This window comes from Hemitrygon akajei, chromosome 9 (assembly GCF_048418815.1).
Source record: "Hemitrygon akajei chromosome 9, sHemAka1.3, whole genome shotgun sequence".
NCBI classification, from domain to species: Eukaryota; Metazoa; Chordata; class Chondrichthyes; order Myliobatiformes; family Dasyatidae; genus Hemitrygon; species Hemitrygon akajei.
Genome location: NC_133132.1, coordinates 59,787,902 through 59,799,297, shown reverse-complemented (window position 1 = coordinate 59,799,297; position 11,396 = coordinate 59,787,902). Strand labels below are relative to the sequence as shown.

Genomic DNA, 11,396 nt, shown 5'->3' with positions numbered 1-11,396 from the left:
CTTTAGAAGAAGGAGGAGGTATCCCATTGAAACCTTCTGAATATTGAAAAGCCTGGATAGAAAAGATCTGGAGAGGATACTTCTAATAGTGTGAGAGTCTCGCATCAGAGGGCACAACCTCAGGGTATAAAGACATCCCTTTAAAACTGAGATGAGGCCGAGTTTCTTTAGCCAGAGGGGGGATGGGAAATTCATTGCCACAGGCAGCTGTGGAGGCCAATTCATTGGGTATATTTAAAGTAGTGATCGATAGGTTCTTGATTAATAAGGGTGTCAAAGGTTACGGGGAGAGGGTAGGAGAATGGTGCTGAGAGAGAAAATAAATGAACTATGATGTAACAGAAGCGATATCTTGAATGTTCTAATTTGAATCCAAGGTTTTATTTTCTTATCATCCAGTGACACTAACTCCAGTAGAACCATAGAACATTACAGCACAGAAACAGGCCTTTTGGCCCTCCCTGGCTGTGTCGAACCATTTTTCTGCCTAGTCCCACTGACCTGCACCTGGTCCATATCCCCTCCATACACCTCTCATCCATGTACATGTCCAAGTTTTTCTTAAATGTTAAAAGTGAGCATGAATTTACCACTTCATCTGGCAGCTCATTCCACACTCCCACCACTTTCTGTGTGAAGAAATCCCCCCCGCACCAATGTTCCCTTTAAACTTTTCCCCCTTCGCACTCAATCCATGTCCTCTGGTTTTTTTCTCCCCTAGCCTCAGTGGAAAAAGCCTGCTTGCATTCACTCTATCTATACCCGTCATAATTTTATACACCTCTATCAAATCACCCCTCATTCTCCTACACTCCAGGGAATAGAGTCCTAACCTATTCAACCTTTCTCTGTAACTCAGTTTCTCAAGAGCTGGCAACATCCTGGTAAACCTTCTCTGCACTCTTTCAATCTTATTAATATCCTTCCTGTAATTTGGTGACCAAAACTGCACACGATCAGACTTGGTCAGATTATTCCCTTAAATCCGTCAATAATCTTCAATCACTCTTGAATTTTCCTTTTATGTATGGGATACGGCTAACTCCAACTCTCCAGTCTGTAGCGTAGACCAGCAGTACACCAGCCACAGCTCCCCATGTAGTGATAGTTGGAATCCAGTTCTTCAGCAGCTGCCTGTGTCTGGGCCCGAGAATTCGCTCCAGCATCCCACCGGCCGTTCCTGCCCACCCCGATTGACTGACTTCCCACCCACATACCTGCCAGTTGGAAAGCCACAATGGAAAATGCTATTTGTTAAGCTTTTTTTCCCCATTCTCCAATTTAAGATTGCTAGCACCTGCTTTCTGTAAGGTGGATATGTTCCAAAGCATCCTTATCCATATCCCTTAATTCCTTGGCTTCCATGCAATTTTTCATGGTAAATGCAGGTAAGAATTATTAAATTAAGATTTCACCCATCCTTGGTGGCTCCACATATAGATAACCACATTGACCTTATGATGACCTATTCTCCCACTAGTTACTCTTTGGCATTTAGTATTCTTATGGGAACTCTTAGGATTCTTCTTTATGTTAACTGCCAGATCTACCTCATGATCTCTTTAAGCCCTACTGATATTCCTCATTAGGGAAGTCATCAATCTCTTGTACTTCTCAATGCCTTCACTCGACCCTATATAGCTGCCAAAATGTGTCATATTCTTTTATTCTTGACAAGAGCCTTAGTATCAACTGGGGCTCTTTGCCAAATTTGCATTTTTCTCCAATAGGTGCTCACACATTCTATTCCATTATATTTCAACGGACAACAAAGTGAATGAGGAAGATGAAGTGGTAACAACTATGATAGCTTATAAATGGTTTAAATACAGTCTCTATGGTTTAAGCGTTAACTTACAAATTTATATTTCTACCTGGAACCAGCTCTGAGTGAGACCTATAGTCCCACATTTGACACCTCCAGGATTTCATCCAGCACAACCTCAGTGCTCTGTGCACCCAGCACTTCCCATTTCCAGTCAACTCTTTTCATATTTTTGATTTCTGCTTGGTGAACACACAGAGAATCTGTCCCATTGTGAAGATAGAATGTCACTGTATCTGTGTTCAGAACAATCTCAGTCTCAGTAAGTACTCAAATTATTTAAAGAGGAAAGGGAAATTCTCAGAGTGATCAATTCTGTTACCCAGAGGAGTCACCCACCCATATACAACTGTGCCGTGTGGAGACTTTGAACAAATATTTCTGCCTTGATAGCTCTTTCTTCAGATTCCCAGGTTTCTCACCAGCAAAGTTTAAATATGGAGCTTCCTATTATTGGCTGAGTAAGTGTTTCTCTCTTACTGTCCAGTGTAGTTTCTCAGCACAACTGATAGTCCCTGGATACTGGGAAATTACTTGGAATTCAGAGGGCAGTTAATTATTAACAATATTAAATAGACCAGCAGCCTCCTCTATCTAGAACATTTGGATCTGTCAGTATCAAAGCCGAATGTGTGGGTAAGGTGAGGGTGGACGACCATGTGATTCCCCAACATATTTCATCCAGGGAGTGACATGGAGACACAGCTCCACAACCAGGACTACTGGGCACTAGACAATCAGTAGGGACCTTCGGTGGGAATAATTCATTAGAATGACTGAATTATTCATCAGAATGATTAGTTGTAATTTGCAGTGAATGCAAAATACAATTAATGAAAGGGAAAGAAAGCCTCACCTTGGACCCTTTGTTTGATGATGAGCGGCATTGATCATGTGGATAGTCAGAGGCTTTTTCCCAGTGCTGGAACGGCTAACACAAGAGGGCACAGTTTTAAGATGCTTGGAAGTAGGTACAGAGGAGATGTCAGGGGTAAGTTTTTTTACGCAGAGGGTGGTGAGTGCGTGGAATGGGCTGCCGGCAACAGTGGTGGAGGCGGCTACAAAAGGGTCTTTTAGGAGACTCCTGGATTTGTACATGGAGCTTAGAAAAATAGAGGGCTATGGGTAACCCTAGGTAATTTGTACAGCATAGCTTTGTGGGCCAAAGGGCCTGTATTGTGCGGTAGATTTTCTATGTTTATATGTTTCAACTAGTTAATTGTGAGTGAAGTGTGAGTTCCCTGTACTTGCAGGCATCTGGGTGGGAGGTAGGAACTGACAATTGCCATGAGAGCACACAAGGCTTGTTGAAAACCCCAACAATGGCAGACATGCAGAATTAAATCTAATGTGTATAAATCACCCTGAGATATTTTACTTCATTATGCCACCGAAATGCATGTTATTCCAGGAAGGAAACTACTAAAGGTGATAACAGAGTTGAGCACATCTCACTGTTTGAAATCTATAAGTATTAGAGCCTCTGAGAGAACAATTCTGTTTCATTTCTTGAGAAAAGACAGTTTCACGTGTCCAGCTTTGTTGAACCAAGTAATGAAAATACTACTGTGGTCAAAAGAACAGTGGTCGTTTTCCAGTTTCTTCTTGAGTTCATTGGCAAGTCTTCCATAGTCTTCATTTTCCTGGTCAGTCACAAAGTAACTAATTCAGAATAAATATTGAAAAAAAGCATTAAATTAAATGAACTCTTTCCTGTTTGCTCAAGTTGCAATACCCATTCTGGGCTTGGATCATAGTCAGTACCAGACAATAAAAATCAGAGATCGCTCCCTATTTGGAGGCTCTGAATTCATTTTTTTCTTTCTTTCTCTCCCCCCTCTACCCCCTCTCCCCATCATCCTCCCCTGAGACAGATGAACTCCAAGAGCACAATGTTCAAAACCTCCTTCCTGTGTATGACTGCTGCCCTCTGTTGGGAGTTACTTGGTGTAGGACTCGTGACAGGATCCTTTGCTCAAGTGTTGAACAAAGTTTGCATCCTGTGTGTGCTTGGTTATTGCAGTGCTGAGGAAGCCACATTGTGAACCCCAAGTGTAGTACACTAGATTGGGAGAAGTGCAAGTGCATTATTGCCCTTTGTCGGAAGGCTGTTTGGGTCCTTGGACGATGGGAAGGGAAGAGGTGAAAGGACAAGTATTACACCTCCTGTAGTTGCATGGGAAATTGTCAGACATGAGCAGCAGTAGGCAGGGATGGGAGAGCAGACCTGTGAGTGGAGAATGGGGCAATCCCTTCAAAATGCTGAAAGAAACTGTGAAGGAACGTGAGAATGTTGTTGGAGCTAGTGGAAGGGAGGAACGAACATACATTAGAATGTGGACACCTCGGCACCTAGGAAAAATGTGATACTGCTAGAGAGGCTGCAAAGTAGAGAGGGCCTGTGAGGGGATGTTTCACTTATGAGGAGATGCAGGAAAACGTAGGCCTCATCTACAAGGGCCTCAAACCTAATAGGACAATCTGAGAGGGATTACAGGGACATCATTTAACAACTACAGAATCTTTATTGCGGGATGATGTCAGGTGATCTCATGTGTCAGTCACATCCATGCTCCACCTGAAGCTGTCAGTGTGGAGAGCAGCCATGGCCTCAGAAATGGAAGTGTAGGTTATGAGAGATGCACCAATCATTCTTAACACTGTTAGTACCGGTCAAGGTCTCTACCCGTGTGACCAGCTTGCTCACCGCAGTCTGACCACATCTGAGTGTACTGCTCTCAGGAAAACAATGCACAAATGCTTCAACAGTGTCAACAACAACAAATCTTACCTCTCATAAGTGCTTAATAGAGGAGTATTGATTACTTGAACTGACGGATCTTTTGGGAGAGGTGGAGTTTGGATCTCAAGTGGCAATGAAACAAAGACTGAAAATTCAGGTTTTATAATATCATTTTCAAGTGGGGCTCTAATTGCCCAAGGTGCAGAGATGGGAACTATTGTACCTGTGGAGAAAGAACAGTTTACAGTTACAGCATTGTCATAGAGTCATACAGCAATACAGTTCACATATAGGCCCATCAACTCAATTGGCCATAAGACCATTTGGCACATTTTGTCTGTCCTCCATTCCATTATGGGTGATCTATTACCCTTCTCAACTCCACACTCCTGCTTTCCCCACCTAACCCTGGCACCCCCACTGATCAAGAAACTATCAAGCTCCAACTTAACTCACTTGGTCCTCACAGTTGTTTGTGGCAATGAATTCCACTGATTCACCACATTCTGGCTCAAGAAATTCATTTCATCACTGTTCTAAAGGGATGTACTTCTATTCTGAGGCTGTACGCACTGGTTCTGGCCTCTCCCACTATAGGAAATATCCTCACCTCATCCACTCGATCTGGGCCTTTCAATATTGGATGGATTCAATAAGATTCCCCGCCCCCACTATTCTTCTGGACTCCAGCAGGTACAGACCCAAGGTGATCAAATATGTCATCATCCCTGCCAGAGTCCCCTTCCAATCCATTTTGTCCAGCTCATTTCTTGTGCCACTGTAGTTCCCTTAACTTCATTGTAATACTGATTTTAGCTTTTCTGTCTCAAACCATCTCTTAACGTCTTCTTTACCTTAAGCAAGGGGAAGAGGCAGATGCTTTGGGGACATTTAAGACATTCTTAAATAGGCAAATGGATGAAAGAAAAATGGAGGATTATGTGGGAGGGAAGTGTTATATTGATCTTAGAGTAAGTTAAAGGATTGGCATAACATTGTGGGCTGAAAGGCTTGTACTGTGCTCACAAAGTGCTGGTGGAACGCAGCAGGCCAGGCAGCATCTCCAGCATTTTGTGTGTGTTGCTTGAATTTCCAGCATCTGCAGATTTCCTTGTTGTACTGTGCTGTTCTGTTTTATGTTTATCTTTAAAAATACTTTGGTGCGGATTCAGAGGTAAGAACAGCTAAGGCTGTTATTTTTGTTTTGATCCTAGTGCTGGATTCAGTGTAGCCATTTTGGTAGTTAGGGCAGTGGAATGCTTCTGCTGCAAGTTATGCGAAATCAGGGAAGCTCACAGTTTCCCTGATGACTATGTCTATGGGAATTGCACCCAGAGGCAGCTCCCGAGAAACTGGGTCAAGGAACTGCAGTAGAGTTTGGATGTACTTGGGATCATCTAGGAAGCTGAAGACTTCACAAATGAGAATTTTATTGAGGTGGTTCCACCTGAGGTACAGGCTTCAGGTAGATGGGTATCCACCAGGAAAAGTATGGTGAATAGACAGTCATTGCAGAATTCCCATGTGTTAGTCCCCTTAGTAACTGGTTGAGTGTGATGTTCATTCAGGTGTTAGCAGCAGTAGTCTGGTCTGAGGCACTGTGACTTGCTCTGAGGCTCAGAGGGAAAGGGTGCAGACAAACAATGAGGAGGACAGACAGAGGTCCTTTGACTGCAGAAGAGATGGCAAGGTGATGGGTTGCCTCAAGGGTCAAGGATGTCTCTAAACAGCTACAGAAAATTCTTGAGTGGAATGATGAACAACCTGAGGTTGTTGTACATGTTGGTTCAAATGATGGGGGTAGAACAATGATGAGGTTCTACCAAATGAGTTAGGTAGGGAGTTAAGAAGGAGGACCTTGTGGGTACTGATCTCCAGATTACTCCTGCTGCTATGTGCCGGCAAAGACAGAAATATAAAGATAGGGCAGATGAATTTTTGGCTGAGGAATTGGTGGAGGGGCAGTAGTGAGGTCTTCTGATCTTTTCGGGGGTAGAGGAGACCTGTACAAGAGGGTTGGATTGTACAGTACTTGAATCAGAGAGGAACCAATAACCTTTCAGGAAAATTTCCTTATGCTACAAATGAGAGTTTATATTAGATTGGCAGGGTACGGGACTCTGAACAGGATAAAGCAGTAATCAGTAAGAGCAGGTTTAGTAATAAGGATAGGTAAGGGCACAGTAAATAAATAGAAATTAATAATCAGTTAAACTGCATTTGTTTTAATCAGTTAACTCGCATTTGTTTTAATCCACAAAGTTTAACTGTAAAGGCAGATAAATTTGGAGTATAGATTAGCCCTGAGGAATGAGATTTTCAAAGTTCAAAGTAAATTTATTATCAAAGTACCTACAGTATATGCCACCATATACTGAGATTCATTTTCTTGTGGGCATTCACAGTAGATACAAAGAAACACAACAGAGTCAATAAAAAATTACACACAAAGACAGAAAAATGACTAAAGTAAAAAGACATCAGATTGTGTAAATACAAAATGAAAAACAAAGAATAATTAATTAATATTCTGAGAACATATTTAGTGTCCTTGAGAGTGAGTCCATAGGATGTGGAATCAGTTCAGTGTTGGGATGAGTGAAATTGTCCACAATGGTTCAGGAGCCTCTTGCTTGAGATATACTAACTGCTGCTGAACATGGCAGTGTGGGCCTGAGGCTCTTGAACCTCTTTCTTTATGGCAACGGTGAGAAGAGAGCATGGCCTGGATAGTGGGGATCCTTGATGATGGGTGCTACTTTCCTGTGACAGTGCTCCTTCTAGATGCACTTCATGGTGGGAGGGCTTTACCTGTGATAGACTGGGCCGTATCCACTATTTTGTGGACGTGTCTGTTGAAGGACATTAATGTTTCCATACCAGGCCATGATGCAACCAGTCAATATACTCTTCACTGCATCAATAGAAGTCTGCCAATGTTTTAGATGACATGCTGTATCTTCACAAACTTCTAAGAAAGTAAAGGTGTTGCTCTGCCTTCTTTGTAATGATGCTCATGTGCTGGATCACAGCCATAGAGGAAATATGGCTAAGAAAAGGGCAGGACCAACAGCTCAATATTCTAGGATATTGATGCTACAGGCATGACAGAAGTGCAGGTAATAGATGGTGGCATGTAGCTTTTTTGATAAGGAAAGACATATTACCAGTTCTTAGACATAATGGTTCTGTGAGATTATCCCATTATGGGTAGAATTTAGAAGCAAGGAGGACTGGGTCACTAATGAGGCTGAAATGTACAATACAGTAAAGGCCCTTTGCCTCGTGATGTCATACCAACCTTTTAACTACTCCAAGATCAATCTAACCCTTCCCTCCAACATAGTCTTCCATTTATCTTTCATCCATGTGCCTATCTATGAGTCATTTAAGTCTCTTAAATGTTAATAGTGCCTATACCACCTTCCCAGGAAATGCATTCCACGCACTTAACACTCTCTGTGTAAAAGAACCCACATCTGACGTCGCCCACAAACTTTCTTCTGATCAGCTTAAATGTATGTCTTCTCATCATAACCAGTTCCACCCTGGGGAAAAAGACACTGGCAATCTATTCTATCTATGCCTCTATTCATCCTGTATGCTTCTTCCAAGTCTCCTCTTATTGTCCTTCACGCCAAAGAGAAAAGCCCTAGCTCACTCAACCTTTCCTCATAAGACATGTTTTTTAATCCAGGCAGCATCCTGGTAAATCTTCTCACCTTCCACATCCTTCCTATAATGAGGTGACAGAACACTACTCCAAGTGTGGTTTAACCAGAGGTGTTTTATAGAGCTGCAACATTATCTTGTGGCTCTTAAACTGAATCCCCAATAAATGAAGGCCAACACACCATATACATTCTTAGCCACCCTATCAACTCGTGCAGCAACTTTGAGGTATCTCTGGACTTGGCCTCCATATCCCTTCACTCCTGCACACTGCTAAGAATCATGCCATTACCTTAGTACTCTGCCATCAAGTTTTACTTCCAAACTGTATCACCTCACAATTATCTAGATTGAACTCCATCTGCCACTTCTCAGCCCAGCTCTGCATCCTGCCAATTTCCGATGTAACATACGACAACCTTCTGTACTATCCACAACACCACCAACATTCATGGCATCTGCAAACTTTTAACCCACCCTTTCACTTCCTCTTCGAAGACATTTATCAAACTCATGAAGAGTAGGGGTTCTGGAACAGATCCTTGCGGAACACCACTAGTCGTGGACCTCCCAGCAGAATATGCTCCATCTTCTACCATCCCCTGTCTTCTCTGAGAAAGCTAATTCTGAATTCATACAGCCAAGTTTCCCTCAATCCTATGCCTCCTGAATAACTTTCTAAATGAGCCTGACATGGGGAACCTAGTTGAAAACCTTACTAATATCCATATGTTCCACACCCACTGCTCTCTATGCTTCTCCAAATCCTATTTGTCAGAATCTTCTCAGATAGTTTGCCCACCACTGATGCAAGATTCACTGGTCTATAATGTCCAAGATTATCCCTATTACCTTTCTTGAACAAACGAATAACATTGCCCATCCTCATATTTTCTAGTACTACTCCTATAACTGTCATTGAGGATTCAAAGATCATTGCCAACAGCACAACAGTCTTTTCTCTCAATTTCCACAGTAACCTGGCAAATATTCCTTCTGGCCCTGGAAATTTATTTATGCTACTCCTTTTCAAATGTTCTAAGACATCCTCTTCCCTAACCTCAACGTGTTCCAACATATTAACCTTTTCTACTTTTGCCTCATATTTGTCAAGGTCTCTCTCTCTGCTGAAGCAAAGTATTCATTAATGACCTCCTCGAACTCCAAGCACATATTCACCAAAGCTTTTTCATGTCACCTTCAAGTATTCCCAAGTTCCAAGGAAAGATTCTGGGAGTGGTCCCTCACGTCCTTCTCACAGCACAGTGTTTTATTTTACGAGGCCATGTTGCAAGCTCGACACTCAAACTGGCACAGATGAAAAGCGTGTCTGGGAGCGGCCTTACTGGATTGGAAAGAGATTCCAATCAAAGGGAAGTGAAGTCCCCAGTAACACCAACCCTGTTATTTTTTAACCTTTCCAAAATCTGCCCATTGATATGTTCCTCAGGGTCCCAGTTGCTATTGGAGGATCTACAGAATACTCCTAACAGTGATTGCTCCCTTCCTGGTCCTGACTTCTACCCACACTTACTCAGTAGATGATCCCTTCATGACATCCGCCTTTCTGTAACTGTGATACTATCCTTAATGAGCAATGCCATTCCCTTCCTGTCCCTTTTGAAACATCTAAACTCTGTAATATCCGGCAGCTTGTGACAGTTAATTCTCTGCAATGGCAACATTGTACGGTATTTCCAAGTACTGACCCCCAGTGGTCAGTGGGGGTCTGAGGACCAAGAGTTTATATAAATTGCTCATAATAGTAGGAATAATAGGATTGTAGTAGTGGGAGATTCTTGTTTTCCTGGTACTGATTGTTAAGAGTCTGGATGAGGTGGAATTTATGAAATATGTCTTGGAATGTTCTCTGAATCACTATACAGTACAAAGGGTGCTACTTGAGAAGGTGCAATCCTGGACCTTCCTTTTATAAGAACAAGACAGTAAAAGTTACTGGACTGGCAGTCAGGGAGCACTTTAGTTCTAGTAAATATAATTATGTTGGTTTTAAGATAGCAATGGAAAAGATCCATAGGTTAGGGCCCTAAACTGAAGCAGGGCTAATATTGGGGGAAATGGGCAGGATGTTGCAGATAAGAGAGAATCTGCAGATGCTGGAAATCCAAGCAACACACACAAAATGCTGGAGGAACTCAGTAGGCCAGGCAGCATCTATGGAAAAAGCACAGAGTGTGATATCAGGAATCCAGAAACAGCATATTCCTACGAGGGTAAATGATAAACCTGGCAACTTGGCTGATGAGCGGTATTGAGACTCTGGTCAAGTAAAAGAAAAATGAAACCTACATTTTATTTAGTAGGTTCTGGAGAACTTAATTTCTTGACGACTGTAAAAGGATTAAGACTACTTTTAAGAGGGAAATGATTGTAATTTTCTGAAATACACAATGTCAGTCTCTCACTTTCATCCACTCACTCACTCACTCACTCAATCACTCTCTCCCCAATTAGAATTTCAGCCAGTATTCCTGCACTCTTGAATTTACTCCCGATGAACCCGTTAAGCGGAGTTGAGGTCTCAAGGGTTCCAATAGTCAAGGATCAGCAGTGAAGAGTCGGAATCTGAAACTGGAATGGTGTGAGTAACAAATATTGTTTCAAAAAGACACCTGTGTGCAGTTCTGCTCACGTCACTACAGAAAGGAGCAACAGGATGTAAAGTGGAAAGAGCCAACATTGCTCCTTTGCCCAGGCATGGTCAGGAAGGGTCACCTGGCCAAATTCTACCTGTATAACTAAATATGGCTCTTGTCTGCCTGCCTGCTCACTGGTTTGAAATAATATCCCTATACATCCCTTTATAGCACTATCTACAGGAGGAGTTATCTTAAGAAGGGAATATCTACCAACAAAGATCTCCACACTTTGGGCCATGCCATCTTCTTAGAGCTACTATTGGACAGAATGTACAGAAGCCTGCAGAAACTTTTAACCATTTGGTCTTGAATCAACCTGCATAAACCAAATCGCTGCCTCAGCTTAGCAATACCAGACAACTTTAACAATCTTGCACTAATAAACATTGTACTTCTTTTTTATTCTAACTGTTCCCTATGGGATAAGTTTGAAATAATTTATGTTGAACCTATGTTCTCAGATGCAATTAATGCTGCTGCAAATAAGTTTTTCATT

At 42.2% G+C, this 11,396-nt stretch overlaps 1 long non-coding RNA gene and 1 pseudogene across 1 annotated transcript; both read right to left on the bottom strand.

Moving 5' to 3' along the window:
* Positions 1-998: 998 nt before the first annotated feature.
* On the bottom strand, positions 999-1,166 carry LOC140732783 (cytochrome b-c1 complex subunit 10 pseudogene; annotated as a pseudogene).
* Positions 1,167-1,994: 828 nt separating this feature from the next.
* Positions 1,995-4,991, bottom strand: LOC140733146 (uncharacterized). The gene is made up of 2 exons (XR_012100231.1): positions 4,617-4,991; positions 1,995-3,487 (listed from the first exon to the last, which is right to left on the bottom strand). It is a non-coding gene; the product is annotated as an uncharacterized lncRNA (long non-coding RNA).
* Between the last annotated feature and the right edge of the window lie 6,405 nt (positions 4,992-11,396).